This window comes from Cydia pomonella, chromosome 14, assembly GCF_033807575.1.
Source record: "Cydia pomonella isolate Wapato2018A chromosome 14, ilCydPomo1, whole genome shotgun sequence".
Taxonomy (NCBI): Eukaryota; Metazoa; Arthropoda; class Insecta; order Lepidoptera; family Tortricidae; genus Cydia; species Cydia pomonella.
The window spans coordinates 18,317,555-18,331,353 of NC_084716.1; the positions used below are offsets into that span (position 1 = coordinate 18,317,555).

The window sequence follows — 13,799 nt, forward strand, 5'->3', positions numbered from 1 at the left end:
ATAACCACATTAAAGATAAAAGATTGTGGAGTATTTTTGAGTGTGTAGGTACAGTCAGCACCAAAAGTAGCGAATCAAACAAGGTTTCAAAAGTATCTACCAATCTGTAACAGCTTAACAAAATGCGGTGGTTCTATATGTAGAACAATTCAGACGGTAAAAGATATACTTTTTAATATAAATTTTAGAGATTTATCTATATTTGGAAAAGTTATCCGAAATATCTGATACTTTTGGCGCGTTGTTTCATCCGCTACTATTGATGCTGACTGTACATATCTATTAAAGTAAAAAAAAATATTAGAACTCTTTATTGTACAGGTTTGGAAAATAAGAGGAAATATACACTTGGTTTTTAAATTTATAATGTGCAAAATAGATTAAATAATTTTTTATAAATATATTATTCTGGGTTTTCTGCCAAATGTCTACCTCTAGCAGCAAGCAAGTTTTCTCAAATGTTTGTGTTGTTTAAAACACGTTGTTTGCTCGATTAATTTCGAGAAATATATCAGTGTTTTAGTGAATCTTATTTCTGTGATGCTATCTAAAATTACGTGTATATACTAACAATATGATGAAATATAAACAGTTAAAACCGACCATCCGACACGAATTTACTAAGTTAACGCCGTCTATGTGCGAAAGTATGCTGAAAATTGCGATGATAAATACTCACATTTGCCTACTGTTAGCGATGGACATTTGTCAGACATTGTTCCACGTGTATTTGCCAACCCTGAATAACATATTTAAATCAATACTTAATAATTTTTGTAGTTAAATTTTATAATAAATGTATACATCGTGTTTGCCAATATCTAAACTCTCCTGTCGATAATTCTTCCTCGTCATCAACGCCCTGGTATTCAGTATTCAAACCACGCTAAGCTCCTAACAGTATCTCTAACAATTACCTACCGTTATATAACAAACTTTGATTGCCTTTCGTACTAATTGCTTGTTACACGATTTTATTACTGGCTTTTATATTTCTAACCTCATAACCAATTTGACTAGACCTATCATTACGTACCAGATACATGTAATAAAGGCCCAGGTTTTGCTGGTAAATAGCATTGTAGAGGCAATCTTGTGTTCTTTATATCTTAATAAGCTATGATTGTAAAGTCTATAACAGAAGTTGATAATTGTTTCGATGTGTTGTTAGATTTTTTATTGTTTTACTGTCTTTGGGGTACCACAGACAATTTTGGTGAGGTCCACTGTTTTGACATATAGCTGTAACGGCCCACAAACTTTTTTAAACAAAAACAGACCTTAGGTACATAACCTGAAAACTTAGAATTAGTGCACTATATTTAGGACACTGGGCCGTTAATTTCACAAATCTACCTTAAATATAAACATATAGGACTAAAACGCTTTGTCATATTGTGATGTTCTGATGTGTGCTTTAGTAGGTACAGTCAGCAGCAATAGTAGCGGATGAAACAACGCGCCAAAAGTATCTGACATCTCGCATAACTTTTCCAAATATAGATAAATCTTGCAAATTTACATTCAAAAGTAATATATATATTACAGTCTTAATTGTTCTAGATGGTTTTATACCATCACTTTTTGTTAAGTTGTTACAGAATGGTATTTTTGAGACCTTGTTTGATCCGCTACTTTTGGTGCTGACTGTACACTGAAATGAAAAACAGTGATGTGAAATTAAATATTGACATTTGTACAGTGTGGGGTAGTATTGAAACAGGACAACAAAATTAATAAAAATTAAATATTGAACCAGATACCAGATATCAATGAAAAAAAATCAATAAATCAATATCGAATTTTTTAAGTTCGAATTCCCCACTCGATCGGAAACAGATTTGGTTAACTTTAAAAAAATATTAATTCATTAGACGACCGGTAGGGCCTAGTGGGTAGTGACCCTGCCTATTAACCCGATAGTCCAGGGTTCAAATCCTGGTAAGGGTATTTATTCGTATGATGAGCACGGATATTTGTTCCTGAGTCATGGATGTTTTCTATGTATTTCAGTATTTTTTAAAATATTTATATATTTTATATATCGTTGTCTAAGTCACACAACAAGTCTTATTGGGCTTACTTTTTTTTTAATACTACGTCGGTGGCAAACAAGCATACGGCTCGCCTGATAGTAAGCAGTATCCGTAGCCTATGTATGGCTGCAACTCCAGAGGAGTTACATGCGCGTTGCCGACCCTAACCCCCTCCCACCCCTCGTTGAGCTTACTGTGAGGCTTAGTCAATTTCTGAAATAATATCCAACAACTTTTTTTATTTTTTATTTATTTGATAACAAAAACAACATACTGGTCGAATTATTGTTAGTATTAACTTAATCTACATATTAATTTAAGTTTACTAAAGCTAAATAATGAATAAATATATAGTGCATAAATATTTTTTGTACGAATTTTAGCTTATTTCAGAACGTTTTTGATAACACCTTTTAACGTCACTAGCCGAATAGTGCTTTTACTCCAGTCAACGCTCTTTTTTTAAGTCCAGTCAAAAAGCTTATCTAGCCGGATCTTGCCATTTGCTAATTACTTTCAAAGGTGCGGTCTTTGTGGTTAGTCTGAAAAAGTGAAATATAGCCTTCGATTTTTAGCCACGAAATACAGGTAAGGCTTTCAGGTAGGACATTTTGTTTGTGTAACTCTTTTTAACGCTGTTTTCTGTACGATGTACAATTTCACGAAATATAGGAACCTTTTCCGGTATTAAATAACACAAAATCAAATTTTCATTTTTTCGGTGACGGAAAACATCGTGAAGAAATTCAAAGGTAAAGGAAAGAAAGAAAAGAAGTGAAGAAGAAGAAAAGGTAAAGGTAAGGGAAGGAGTTAGAGCACACCAAGTGTAGACCCCAAACCGCATTGGCCCAGCGTGGGGACTAATAGCCCAAGGTCTCTCGCGCAATGTGCAGCGATGGGACATACTATACGTACATATTTTATACAATTCAATCAACAAAATATATACAAATTACATTTTAAAGTTTTTAAGGTTTGTTCAATATCAAATAATTTTTTAATGTTTTTTTTTTATACTACTTCGGTGGCAAAACAATCTCCGTAGCTTATATACGCCTGCAACTTTCAGAGGAGTTACATGCGTGTTGCTGACCCTAACACTCCGCACCCTCGTTGAGCTCTGGCAACCTTACTCACCGGCAGGAACACAACACTATTAGTAGGGTCTAGTGCTATTTGGCTGCGGTTTTCTGTAAGGTGGAAGTACTTCCCCAGTTTGGCTCTGCCCTAGATCTGGAATGACATCCGCTGTGCTGTGCCCTACCACACGAAGCGAGATGACATTTACAGTGCCCATACCTCTCTTTTGGATGTAGTTTAAGGACATACCCGGGTCCAAAATGTTTACTACACACAACAACAATATCTCAAACATCAAAATTAGATCATAGTAGGTATTTCTTCTCAAGTTACACTTAATAGCATTAATAGTAAGGACACCTTATAACATTACGTTAACAGCAGGGGGACTTAATAAAATTTATAATTATGATATACTACATAGCTTGAAAAGTTTGGAAGCAGTTCTCACATTAATTTGGTAGATTTGGGAACTACCGATCAGATTTCGAACAAGTTTGGGAGTTTGATGGTCGTTTTCATTGTCAAATAGTAGCCATCTTAACACACATGGTGTTTCTTAAAGTTTTTCCCAGCTTTACGGATCTAGTTTGAAAGTAGTCGCAGAAAATTACCGTGTAAAACGGATAGGAAAAGCTCCGAAGATATAGGTATGTATTTCGTTTTTTATAGCATTCAGACCTCAGCAGAAGTAAGCATAAGGATTTCTATAGTACATATGGCGCTACTTTACTTACTTTACGAAAATTTAAAGGGCCATATATACTGTAAAACGTCATACGATACATTTGCGAATAAGTAATTCGCAACTCGGATTTCCTATTTTTCGAACTTGTATCATAATGTACTATTATCGTGCACTTCGTGCGGCACCATCAGGTGATCCGTCTGCTCGTTTGCCTCCTCTATCAAAAAATAAAGGCCCGATTCGAAGAATGAGATACGATAACGATAAGTTCTGGTTTAGATAAGTTCTCATTTAGATATCGTTTGTATGTCGTATAATTGACAGAAGCAGCTCGATTCGGGGCAATCAATGTCACTTTGACGTTAGAAATATCGTAGATAGATAGATCTTATTGGGATCACAGTGGAATCGATATAAACGTAAATTTTGACATATCGTTTAGTTATCGATCTTTTAAAGATCTTTCCAAGATCTTAAACGTCTCTTATCTTAATCATTCTTCGAATCGCCCCGTAATAATTTAAATAATATTTTAACCTCAATTTCTGTTTAAGTTGAAACATTATTGTACTAAGAAATACACGGAATACATGATTAAGTACCTACGGATTCAAATTATTTTATGATTGAGATTGATGTCAATACCATATTTTTTTTTTATACTACGTCGGTGGCAAACATGCATACGGCCCGCCTGATGGTAAGCAGTATTCGTAGCCTATGTACGCCTGCAACTCCAGAGGAGTTACATGCGCGTTGCCGACCCTAACCCCCTCCCACCCCTCGTTGAGCTCTGGCAACCTTACTCACCGGCAGGAACACAACACTATGAGTAGGGTCTAGTGTTATTTGGCTGCGGTTTTCTGTAAGGTGGAGGTACTTCCCCAGTTGGGCTCTGCTCTAGATCTGGAATGACATCCGCTGTGCTGTGCCCTACCACACAAAGCGAGATGACATTCACAATGCCCATACCTCTCTTATGGACGTAGTTTAAGGACGTACCCGGGTCCAATTTGCCGCGATCACGCCATCAGTTTTCTATTGATGTACGAATTCATACTAGATACCGTCGTCTAAACTGTTCACTGGCCTGACCATTCATAAACTTTATTACTTAACACATAAAGCCCACTTATAGTGTTTTCTTAGTACATGTTAGTAGGTACATACCACCAGACATAGCGGATTTTTTCTCGATTTCACCAGCGGGTCAATAACTCGACAGACCCAATGTCGCCGAGCGGCCTCCACGCTTACCTATCACCATTATATTTGCATAATCGTGTTTCAACTCGATAATTTACGAAAACCGGCATTTTGTTGCGAATAGAGAGAGGGTTTTCGTTGTTATAAATATTAGAATTAGTGGATTGCTTTCTAAATTGATGATATTAAATGTGCCTATTTATAGTTGATGTTAGAAATCATTTTGGCCCACACATAAGGTTGTGTCTGTGTCAGTGGTGGGCAAACTTTCTTCATGGGGGCCAGAAAGCATAGGAAATTTAAGAGGAGCTAATGCCTATACTAATTATTTCATAGGACCGGCGGCGGGCTGGATAAAATCCTTTTGCGGGCAAGAGTGGCTCGCGGGCCGTATTTTGCCCACCAGTGATCTACGTCATAAAGCCTAAAATATTTCTGTAATTTGGAGGTCATTATTAAAGAGAATACTTGCTTGGAACCAAAGAGAATTTGAAATATAGGTGGATTGTCAAAGTAAACTTTGTAGCCACAGTTAATTTACTGCCATCTTTCGACTCTTTGATCCTCTTGTCTTTGATCCTTATTCTTTCACTGACGTGTGTTGAATATTTTTAATATCAAAAAGGTGCGCCATCTACTAGAGCATAGGCTAAAAGTATGGCGCCATCGCTCGAAAATATGCCTATCATTTTAGATTTAAATATGTTCCATTCCAACAGCGGTCTGATAGGATTGGCAATTCAGCTACAGAACCCTAATAGACCCTACTCATAGTGTTGTGTTCCTGCCGGTGAGTAAGGTTGCCAGAGCTCAACGAGGGGGGGGTTTAGGGTCGGCAACGCGCATGTAGCTCCTCTGGAGTTGCAGGCGTACATAGGCTACGGAGACTGCTTACCATCAGGCGGGCCGTATGCTTGTTTGCCACCGACGTAGTATACTAGTATTAAAAAAAAAAAGAATTAAAAGTTTATATGACACTTTTGTCAGTAAACACGATATACTGTTAAAATCTTTCCGTTTGTATAAGTAGATATGTTATTAACTAAGGAAATTATCCAGTACGGTATTCGCAGAGTTTTGTAGAATTATCGACTTGAATCCTAGCATTTAATCTTGTTATTTCACTATGTTTTACATTTCAACAAAAAATATTAACAACATCCCACCGCTGCCCTCAGTCACGTGAATCATCTTCCTCGCGTTGTCCCGGCATTTTTGCCACGCCTCATGGGAGGCTGGGGTCCGCTTGGCAACTAATCCCAAGAATGTGCCTAGGCACTAGAAAACTAGATCTTTCTAGATCTTCCAAACCAGAGGGCCTTATTGGTATTAGTCCGGTTTCCTCACGATGTTTTCCTTCACCGAAAAGCAACTTGTAAATATCAAATGATATTTTGTACATAAGTTCCAAAAAACGGGCTTGAACCCGCGACCTCCGGATTGGAAGTCGCACGCTCTTACCGCTAGGCCACCAGCGCTTCCTCAGTCACGTGAATAACGAAAAAAATGTCTGTAAAGTGTTATTATCTATCTAACTATATAAGATATTAAAAAGTAACTTCTCAATTTATAACCAAGGTCGTAAATCTGTCTTTAAGATATACAAAAATGTTCGAATATAGTGTTTCATGGGATTTGTTGTATATTGAAAAGTAATCAATTGTTATTAATGATCATTCAATATTTAAACGGTAATGCTATAAATACTTAGAACCGTATGACATCTTGTCGAGATTAATGTCATATTAACCTCCGTGTCAATAATTTAACATTTTTAAAAGTTGAAAAACTTACCTACTAAGATATGTACCTGGTAATTTTCGGGTTCCGTACCCAAAGGGTCAAATACGGGACCCTATTACCGAGACTTCGCTGTCCGTCCGTCCGTCCGTCTGTCACCAGGCTGTATTTCATGAACCGTGATAGCTAGACAGTTGAAATTTTCACAGATGATGTATTTCTGTTGCCGCTTTAACAACAAATACTAAAAACAGAATAAAATAAATATTTAAGGGGGGCTCCCATACAACAAACATATTTTTTTGCCGTTTTTATAAATAATGGTACGGAACCCTTCGTGCGCGAGTCCGAGTCGCACTTGCCCGGTTTTTTTAATGGGTTTCAACTGGATGTCATGTTAACTTTATTTTTCAATTTGTTTGCAATTTGTTAAATTATTCTGAGCAGAGAATATTATGTATTACAGCATTTATCTTTAATGTTTTTTGTTGGAAGCAATCGGGAAATTGATTATGCACCAACTTTAAAATAACTTTTATTTTATTATTAGGGTTCCGTAGCAAAATGGCAAAAAACGGAACCCTTATAGATTCGTCATGTCCGTCTGTCTGTCCGATTCTGTCACAGCTACTTTTTTCAGTATTCAGTATTCAGTATTTATTTCTTGCAAACCATGGTACATATTTAGTTCTTATACATATCATATGGTATCACATGGGACCCTGAATAGGGTATAGCAAATATCAGATATTCTAACTCTCTTAAATATCTGAAGATACTTAATATTATTATTAAATAGTACAATCTTTAAACAGCTTAAACTAATAACATTAGATTATACTTAACGAGATAGTAGGTATGAGTATTATATATGTATGTGCATTACGTGACAGTGTGCCATATGGGTCTGAAAGTTACGATTTTTTCTCTTCTATGAATTCTGCTATTGAATAGTATGCTTTTTTTATTAAATGATGCTTCAACTTTGTTTCAAATAAATGGTAATTTTCCTCTAATTTAATTAAACTAGGGATATTGTTGTAAATTTGTATGGATGTGTAGTATGGGCCTTTTTTAAAAATATCAACTTTTGGTTCCGGTAGAATTAAATCAAGTTTACGGCGGGGGTTTTTATTGAATTTGAACAAGTCGATATTTTTACGAACAAAAGTAGCGGATTCTAAAATGCAAATTGACGGAAAAGTTAAAACTCCTAATCTAATAAAACTTTTTTTTTTTCCGAAACTATAAGAGCTGTACTGTTCAAACTTAGTAAGTGGATGTATTCTATGAACCGCATTAAGATTTTCACACAAAAATAGAAAAAAAAAACAATAAATTTTGGGGGTTCCCCATACTTAGAACTGAAACTCAAAAAATCTTTTAGCATCAAACCCATACGTGTGGGGTATCTATGGATAGGTCTTCAAAAATGATATTGAGGTTTCTAATATCATTTTTTTCTAAAATGAATAGTTTGCGCGAGAGACACTTCCAAAGTGGTAAAATGTGTGTCCCCCCCCCCCCCCCGTAACTTCTAAAATAACAGAATGAAAAATCAAAAAAAAAAATATTATATACATTGCCATGTAAACTTCCACCGAAAATTGGTTTGAACGAGATCTAGTAAGTAGTTTTTTTTTAATACGTCATGAAATTAAAAAAAAAATTTTTTTTTCATCATACCCATACATGTGGGGTATCTATGGATAGGTCTTCAAAAATGATATTAAGGTTTCTAATATCATTTTTTTCTAAACTGAATAGTTTGCGCGAAAAAAAGTGTGTCCCCCCCCCCCTGTAACTTCTAAAATAACAGAATGAAAAATCTAAAAAAAATATATGATATACATTACAATGCAAACTTCCAACGAAAATTAGTTTGAACGAGATCTAGTGAGTAGTTTTTTTAATACGTCATAAAATTAAAAAAAAATTTTTTTTTTATCAAACCCATACGTGTGGGGTATCTATGGATAGGTCTTCAAAAATGATATTTAGGTTTCTAATATCATTTTTTTCTAAACTGAATAGTTTGCGCGAGAGACACTACCAAAGTGGTAAAATGTGTGTCCAAAGTGGTAAAATGTTGAACGAGATCTAGTAAGTAGTTTTTTTTAATACGTCATAAAGGAACCCTTCATGGGCGAGTCCGACTCGCACTTGGCCGCTTTTTTTGTCTTTCGTGATATCATAGTGTAATTAGGAAAGTAGTGTGCTTATCTTCCTACTCATTAAATTACTGGTAAATAAAAATTGTTGATAAATCATACGCGTAATTGATTCAAAATATCAATTTATCAGCATATTTGCAAACTCTGAATTTACCGCTGTGATAATTTTTAATAGTTTTTACGCAACTTCCATATTTTAAGAAACTAGAGGCTGGTTAGTTATTACTTATTAAGGACATTAAAAAAATAATTCGTTAAATTATATACCCTTTCTTAATACCTGCTGATAACCTTACAAAATTTGATAATTTATTATGAAGATGACATTGCTAGTTATTATGAATAAGCTATAAAAAAGACAAATACGCATTTATCACATTCTTTTGCTAACCCGCTCACTTCAAATACCAACTGAGCTATTTAATCCCCCAATCATTTACCCGGCACTCGGAGGATTGGCACAAGACAGCCAAAAGGCCTCTTATTTTTTACTCTTTACAGGTACAGTCGGAGCCATTAGGGTATTGACACGAACGGGTCGGAAACCGCAATAATTCACAAAGAAAGCGGCGCAAATAGAAGTAGTTTTCACAGAGTTTGGTATTTTGGAGGCTTTCAGAGGTTTGTGGAAATATTGGAAAGAATGTTGTGCTCGAATGTGTACCTTTGCTTTGTGTGTGTAGCTTTGCTTTTTTTTATAGTAATAGTTATAATTAGGTGTAAAAAAGACATCGTAAATATAGATTTTTGTTGCTCTTCGGTTCTTAAAAGTGCCAATGCTATGTCCATAGTGCGAATTGGGGAAACTAATCAAAATAAAAAATTAAATTAAAATATTTATTTCAGGTAGGTATAGCAACCCATACGACACATTACAAATTACAATTACAATATGAAAATAAAATGATAAAAAATTAATTAAATAACAAACGGCTACAAATGTAATTAATTATTATACATAATACATGGGGACCTACAAGGGCTGGGAGGTCAAACCAGATAAATCAAAACATGTTTTCATTCAAATTAGAACTCCACATATGTCACATATCATTCCAATTTCAAAAACTCTTGCTCGAGCTTACGGGTTTCAATCAATCAATCAATCACTTTATTTGCAGTAGAACATTCTTAAATGCATGCAAATACGGTACACAATAAAGTCAACAAAAAATAAAATACATTAAATTATCACAACAATAACAATGCATTACAGATTAGGCTGTCAGAATTACATCATACCACCCCCCTCGCTATGTTTATTTTGTAATATTAAAAAAAAATCAGGCAAGTTAGGTAACTTACCTGTATGTTATTATTTAATGCATGTAAGTTATAAGATGTAATGTTTTGAAAATATGTGTCCCACCGAGTTTCTTGCCGGTCCCATATTGGGATACCCTCCTAGAATTTAGGAGGGATTTAATCTTGTCGGGTCAGAGGTGTAGGGTTAGAGCCGGCGTAGCTTTAATTGACGTTCATAAGAGCATTTTAATATGCCTTTTTGGAAAACCGACAATTTTTCGAAGAGTTTCATTGATTAATATTTTGATTTTGACCTACTAAATAAAATGTAACAAATACAATAAGTTCACAGCTTAGAACAGTTTATTACAATATGCGTATTGGAGCACTCTGGTTTTTTTTCTTCAGAAATCGGTTATAAAGCCAGTTCTGTATCCACATTACTCTAGACCAAAACCCCGTATTTCAACGTATACAATATCCGTAGTGTTCGCTCCGTTCGCCCTGGGACCGCATTGAATATCGATAGTTTTGCCCCCATTCTGTTGCCACAAACATAGAAATGGTAACTTGAGTTTTGTTTTTGGGTAGTTGGGTTTTCTATCGTTTCAATTGCTTCAATGTCGTGGACACATTTCTAAGAATTGACATTCGATTTTTGTGGATTTCCAATTGGCCCTTCACTTTGTAACAGATGCCTATCAGGAAACGCCAACAAAAATTATTACCTTTTCTACAAAAATGTGTTCAAGAAATTCACCCGAACCAAACCTCGAATATCCTCCTATCCTTTACTTAGTTACATCATATCAGCCTTTTATCGCCCACTGCTGAGCATAGGCCTCTCTTCTAGTACGCCAATTATCCCGGTCCCGAGCCAATCTCATCCAAAAGTGACCCGCAGTCTTCCGAATCAAGTAGTTACAAGTGAGCAAAAGACAATACATTAAAATTATTCTATGATTGTTATTACATTTTATTATATCAGAAATATCATTTGACAGTGAGACACTGGACGAAGCATTGTGTCATTTCAAAAAATACTAGCTAAACAGTCCTCAAAGGATCACAATTCAATAAACGATCAAGATCATACGTATACGGAACGTCCTAACTTAGGTGATTTGACATTGAAGAGTAAAATTATTCCCCAAAGACAAATAAATCCTTTATTCCCCATTACTCAAATCACCCCCAACTAGCCATAAATAAAAAAATCGGCGATAAGCATCGATCTTTAATCGATTAAAAATTCACCGTCCGACCATCGATATCAATTTGCTGAATACACTGGAAAGGGATCTTTACAACTTCTTCAAATTTTCATTCGTTTTAGCAACCACTTTAAATAGACCCCTAAAGACCACCTTTATCTACCTACTTTGTTCTTAAAAGAAACACGGGGGAGATCAGTTTACGTGGTCAACAGTACATCACAGTTTGGGAAGGGAGAATTTACAACCCTTTGCTGGCAGATTTATGTGCCGTTCATAGGGTTAAGTTAACCCACACATGCAGAAAAGATCGTGTTTCGTTATTTTATAAATGGCCCACGGAAATAGAGTGGCTTGTAAAAAGTTTGGGCTATTTTGGATTGCCATTTGCGTGATGAGGTATCATTTTTAAGGTGTCGTTTTACAAAAAAACAATATAGATTGCGTTTTATTTTTGTAGTTTCTAATTAAAATAGTACATTACGATACAAGTGCGAAAAATAAAAAATTCGAAACGAGTGGCGATAAATTAAAACACGACCGAAGGGAGTGTTTTAAATCGATACGAGTTGCGAATTACCTATTCGCACATGTATCGTACAACGTTTTACAGTACATATGGCCCTTTAAATGTTCGACACAATAACGTAATATGCTAATTTTCGCACTAGTGCGCTAAAGTAGCACCATATGTACTGTAAACTATTTTGAAGTACCTGAAACCCTTAATGTGTATTTTTTATAGAAAACTTATTAAGATTATTACTTTGTTTCTGTTTGTTTTAATTTTCCAAATTAAATGAGTGTTATTTAGTTTATAGAACGAAATGAGATATATAAATGTTCAAAGGAATTCCTAGAAACCGTAATGTTTTAAGAATCAAACTAAAATGTATGTATGTAATACAATTATAATTTTATTAGAAAAAATTGCTTTAATCACTAACGAACCATCAAAGCTACCGAAGCCTATTCCAATTTGATCATTTTTTCATGTATATGTGTTAGTTATTTTTATAGTTATAAACAGACAGAAGTTATTGTGGCCAAATAAAGTGATTAATAAAATAAAATATCGACAATGACATGTCTGTTATCGACGTTATAGATATGTTTAAAATTGCCTTAGAAGTATGCTACCGCAAAGTACATAACACGTTGGATATTATCTTTGATACAGGTATTTGTAGTTTTTTTTATAATTTGGCACTTTCCGTCAGATTACGTTTTTATTTTTAAATATGTGTTAAATATATGCAATAACTAATTTATGTACCGATTGGGAATTGATTTGCATTTTTCAAATTTTGTGGTAATTTACAGCAAGTCTATAATAGATTTATCGATGATTAATTATATTAAACACTCGTTTTTGTCACAAAACTATATCTAGTATATTTGTGAGATTGTCATAATAAAACCTTTTCTTTGAAACTAAACCTTATGTCAACCTGAGTTTTTTCTATACTTAATCCAATTAGCGTGAACAGACCGGGACATGCTCCATTAGAGATCTCATTAGTCGTATCGATGTCCGGTAATGCCTGTAATTACTGCACCGCCCTTTTTATGGCCGACACTTTACCGCCTTTGTCATAGTTTAAAGCCTATAAAAGTTGGAAGATTTCTAATGTAGAATCAAAATGTCGGATCGATTTTTACGATTAAAATAAAAATATAGTCCTTCACGTGTCCGCGACCTTTACAATTTCCTCTGATGAGCACGTATATGGCTCGCAAACCCGAACTTAGGTCTTAAATATCTGGTCGCACTGTGCACAATAGAGCTGCCCTTGGTCGTTATATGTGTATGCGTAGGACGGCTAAATCGAGACTTCCGTTGAAGGCGCTTTTGGTCCAGGTGTTCAAGTCGAGCTTCTTCGAAAATAGCTACACCTTCTCTTACCTTATTGTGCCATTCTGATCTCTCTGAAGCTCCACCCAACGCTCTAATGGGATGTCGCAAGCTTTGAGATGACGCTTCAGAACGTCTTTATATCGCAGAAACTGTCCCCCGTGGCGTTTTCCATCCTTGAGTTCCGAATATTCGAATAACGATAACAAACTTAAACAAGACGTACGTTTTAATGTTATGAAACGATTATAATAGTATTTTATAGAATCGTGATATAATAGAGGGCTTTTTAGTCAAGTACCGTGTTTAGGCAAAAATGTCACAACGAAGCAAGCTTCGTTACTTTCGTCAGAGGGGAGATACCTATGGGCACTGTGAATGACATCTCGCTTTGTGTGGTAGGGCACAGCACAGCGGATGTCATTCCAGATCTAGAGCAGAGCCCTGCTGGGGAAGTACCTCCACCTTACAGAAAACCGCAGCCAATAACACTAGACCCTACTCATAGTGTTGTGTGCCTGCCTGTAAGGTTGCCAGAGCTCAACGAGCGTTCACGGTGTT

At 35.4% G+C, this 13,799-nt stretch overlaps 1 protein-coding gene across 1 annotated transcript in view; it reads left to right on the plus strand.

Moving 5' to 3' along the window:
* The window catches only part of LOC133525150 (transcription factor egl-13), a 531,288-nt gene that overhangs the window by 163,072 nt on the left and 354,417 nt on the right, over nucleotides 1–13,799 (plus strand). The window lies entirely within an intron of this gene.